This window comes from Hippopotamus amphibius, chromosome 6, assembly GCF_030028045.1.
Source record: "Hippopotamus amphibius kiboko isolate mHipAmp2 chromosome 6, mHipAmp2.hap2, whole genome shotgun sequence".
In the NCBI taxonomy this organism is placed as follows: domain Eukaryota; kingdom Metazoa; phylum Chordata; class Mammalia; order Artiodactyla; family Hippopotamidae; genus Hippopotamus; species Hippopotamus amphibius.
Genome location: NC_080191.1, coordinates 140,954,507 through 140,959,217, shown reverse-complemented (window position 1 = coordinate 140,959,217; position 4,711 = coordinate 140,954,507). Strand labels below are relative to the sequence as shown.

The 4,711-nt window shown below is 38.6% G+C and overlaps 1 pseudogene; it reads left to right on the top strand.

Moving 5' to 3' along the window:
* Nucleotides 1-730: 730 nt before the first annotated feature.
* On the top strand, nt 731-1,889 carry LOC130854985 (etoposide-induced protein 2.4 homolog; annotated as a pseudogene).
* The last annotated feature ends 2,822 nt before the right edge of the window (nt 1,890-4,711 follow it).

Sequence of the window (4,711 nt, the reverse complement as noted above, 5' to 3'; positions counted from 1 at the left end):
GTAGGTAACAGTTTCTTTAAAATTAGATGTGTAAGGAATATGAAACAAAATCAGTTAACTTTTTGTACTTTGTGGTATTACAGTCCATTGATCTATCTTGCCCTTTGACTGCACCCCTATCCATTTGTGATGTTACATTACAGTCATTAAGGAAATACTGGTTTACTGAGTTATGCAGATATGCCAAATACTTACATACGTTTTTAAATAACGTCAAATAATACCTGTGCTAATACTACCACCAGGTTTATCAACAAAAACTTTACTGGCAAGCTGTAAAGTTTCCAGTGGTAGATTGTTTTCCAAAATTCTAATATTTGGTTGAAAACTCAAATGTTATCATTCACAACAAAAGTATCATTTGTTTTCCTTTAAGAAATAAGTCGATTTCTTTGCTTTTTAAGACAATGTTTATAAAATATGCAAGTCTAAATAAGCGTCGTTTATCCACCAGAAGTTCTCTCTGGTGAAAATGGTTTCCATTAAAAACAACTGGATTTCCCAGCGGACGCCGCCCCCCAACCCCGAGCAGCCTGCGCCTGCCGGGGCCTGCGCTGTGGCCCCGCCCTGGTAGCGCCTCCTCTGGGAGCCGCGCTGGGGTCCCAAGGACTTGGAGCCTAGCCAGGCGGGAGCCAGATCCGCAGCAGCAAAGCTTCTGAGTCTTTCTTGGTGAAATATATAGGGACACTTCTTTCTCCTCTGTGTTGTTGGTAGTTTGAGTGGTGAAGAGATGGATGACAATGTCAAAACCTTTCTGCAGGACCTTGCCAGGAGAATCAAAAACTAACTCCATCTTTGAAAGTGGTACCATTTCAAAGCTGGATGCTCAAATTTAGCAAAAAAAAGAGGAACAGCGTCTAAGAGGGCTAGTAGTGTCTTGGCTCAGAGGAGAGCCCAGAGCACAGAGAGGAAGCAAGATTGAACCACCTAACGTTAGTTGAATTTTCTAGTGCACCGCAGAAAAGGTAAAGTATTCTGGTTCATTCTCTTCCTGTTTTTATCAAGTATTTATTCCTGTGCTTCAGTCAGTAGTGCCCCAATGTTGCGTGATCAGTCTCTACTTGGAGATGTTTTGTTCTGGTTGGACTATTTCCTTCCATCAATTTTCAGTGCTCCACTTGTTTGTGCTTAGCAAAGTTGTGAGTGCTATTTGGTTTCAGGATATAACTGATCTGTATTTGAGGTATCAGGGAGGAAGCCTCACCCGTTCCCTACTGTCAGGAAAATAATTGTTGACATGCTCTTCAACCTTTTGCTGCAGGCTCTCCTCTTTACCACGAGGGATGTTTGTGAGTCTATTTCCCATCCACCTTGTTGGTCAACATTAGTTTCCTGCATATGTCTCTTTTCTACTCACTATGCTGGACTTCCCAGCAGACACCCCACCTCCTACATTATCAGTGGCTGCCTTTTCTTCTGTCCTCTTCCCTTCATTTATTATCAGCACCAATGAAGCAAAGAGCCCTGGCAAAGCCTACCTTTTTAAGCTGCACCTCTTTTCCTTGGTGGTTTTCTTGAGCTATAGAACCTTGCACAAAATGGTGTACCTGAAGTTTGCCCTGAGTAGGTCAACCTCTGCAGAGAAGTTTCCCTCTCTGCATCAGTCTCCTGCCAAACTGAAGGCTGCTGCAGGTCACTGTGTCAGCCTTCCAGAGGGAATGGGTGGGATTGGGAGGACCTCTGTGGCAGCTCTTTACCTTGTTCACCTCCCCTACTATGGAAGGCAGGACCCACTGTGCCAAGGGTTCTTTGCATATTCCCTTCTTTCTGAGGAATTTGGATTTTTATCTCTGACACACATATGGCAGAATCTTCCTGCCACCAGTATGTTGATTTTTAACACTGGTGAATCTGAAAGTATCACCGGATTTTCTGCAGCGCCTTTCTAGCATTTGCCACTGCCTGCTACCTGGACTGATTTGAATACATTTTCTCCCTGTGTCGTTTACCCTCCCTCTTCTCCTACCTGCCTTCCACCACCCTTGGATGAATGGATTTTTGTAATTCCAGCTGTTGTGTTTTGTGGACCTGTTACTTTTGTTGTTTTTCTGTGAATAAAACATATATTGGATGTTAGAGGTAAAGGAGAATCTCAGTTCCTCTATAGCCATCACTGTCTTGTTTCTTGTAACTCAGATTTTGTTCTCTTTTGCTCTACTGCAAAAACACAAGCCTGAAGAGATGGAACAGGAAGAAACACCTCATAGCCAGATCTACTGGGTTTTGAGGCGTGATTTTCTTTCTTCTCCCCGAAGGGGAAAAAGGTCTTTATCATTGGTACATTTAAAGCTCCCCAACTTTAGGAAGGTACTAATTTTGGACAAGTGCCACCGCAACACAGAATGCTCACAGAAGCTGAAGTTTTAAACTCTGGAGGTCTGAGATTTACTGTTGGCCACTGTTCGGTTTGTCTGGTATTTCAAAGGATTATTGGGTGCTGCAAATAGGAACTGAAGGGGTAAACTTATCAAACCCATTAAACCTGTGAGGGGGAACAAAACAACTAATTCAGCTTGTAACTGAAACAATAACCACCTGCCCCCTTCACGCAAGTGCTTTCCCTAACAACAACCATCATACTCAGGCAGCAGAAGTGCTTTATGAATAATTTCCAGTTCCTCACACAGAATATTGAAAAATATGTACGCTGGGGTCAAAATTTAATCAAATCAAAATTTGTACTGCTTCATCAAGGACATTGTTAAGTGAAACCTATAGGTCTTTACTGTAAATTCAGAATGGCAAAAATATAATGTATATGAGTATAGTTTAGTGGCACCGCTTTAATTCATGTCAAAGTGCCATAATTTTTATCCAAAATTGCTTTTGCAACTTCAGTGCATATTTCAGCTCACCAAAACACTTTGGTATCATTACAAAAATATTTTTAATTTTGTTGACCTCCTAAATTGGTCTTAGGGACATCCAGAAGTTCACAGAAGGCACTTTAAAGACCACTGTGACAGCATAATTAAATTACATTATGCACATTTATGTAAATAATTTCATGACTGTGTTTGGAATTTATTAATTTTTCTGTGTTATATTGAGGAGTTGAAGAGGCCCACATTTCTTTAAACCTCTGAGAAGCCTTCATCCTTTGGGTAGAAAACAAAGCACATTCAGGTACATACCACCAAGGCTTGATTGAATTAAATGTGCAAACATTTAATTTAGTCAACTTTTCAGCCTTTAGATCTTTCTTTAAGACCACAAATCAGTTAGCCCTCCAACCATGTCTTTAACACCCTGTCTAATAGGAGGGGAAATATCAAAATACATAGATGACAAGCAAGAATCTTTTTGAAAGCTGTGGAAATGAGTTCTCACTTCCCTGTGGTTCTGACTCCAAAATCACAACCTATTATACATTTCTATGATTGAGATGACAAATTTAGGAATGTATGTTAGGGACTAAATTGTGTTCCCCTCCCAAATTTGTATTTTGGTTTCCAGCCTCTGGTTCCTCAGAATGTGACTGTATAGATAGTCTCAAAAAGGGAAATTAAATTAATATAAGGTCTTCAGGATGGGTTTCTAATCCAAAATATGACTAATGTTCTTATAAGAAGAGATTAAAACACAGATACTCACAAAGGGAAGAATCATGTGACGTCCCCAGAAGATGGACATCTTCATACCAAGGAGAGACGCCTAAGAAGAAACCAGCCCCAATGACACCTTGATCCTGGACTTCTAGCCTCCAGGACTATGAAAAAAAAATCTGGTTAAGCCACCCAGTCTGAGGTACTTTGTTATGGCAGCCCTTGCAAACTAACAAAATGCATTTGGAAAGCAACTGCTCCTAAAACCAACTTAGGAAAGTTATATTTAATTGATAAAAGTATATACTTGAATAGATAATTTTCATTGTCTTCAGGTATAAATACATCCACAGTCAATGTATACACTCACAGAATTCTAACATATATCCCTTTTAGGTATTACATTTTTTAAAGGAGAAATACAAACACTGGTACCAACTTTTGGTTGCATTATTTTACAACAATCAAAGTGTAACCAATATCTTTTAGGCTTTTTTCAATACCCTGTAACCTCATTTATCTGAAATGTTATTGGCTTCAAGCAATTCTCTGTTGCTAAATATCTCAAATAAAATCATTGCAATGGATAGTATCCCCTCTAGAATCTAGTGACTGTAAACATCAAGAATGTGATAAATATGATTAGTCCTCTGCTATGATTTGTTTGAACTGCAAAGTCAACATATATGTATTTATCAATATAATACAATGACAAATTAGTCAATGCTAATTTATTTAGAGTGTCACTGTATAGGGGTTCAGAGGATGGAGAAATCAAAGCCAGGTTCCTTTCAGAAGGACTCCTGGAGTAAGTAGCATTTAGAACTGGTCTTCATTGGTGACAGGTCAATACCAGGTGTCTACATTACATTCATTTTTATTGTTCAGTATGTGAGGATGTTAAAGTCTTAAGAAAAATTAGAATGTTTTGGCTACTCCTAGAGATCATTCTAAATAATGATCATAATCTATTTGTTTTATTATTCACTATAGGATAAGAAGAGTGATTGCTCAATATAAGGAGAATACCCAATTTGAAAATGGAATAGTTCAATGGGAATACATTGGAAATTGTTATTTTCAAATACTAACTATTCTATCCTTATAAAACTTTTTATTATATCAATTTAATAACTGTAATTAATCCCTAATATAAGTACAATTTT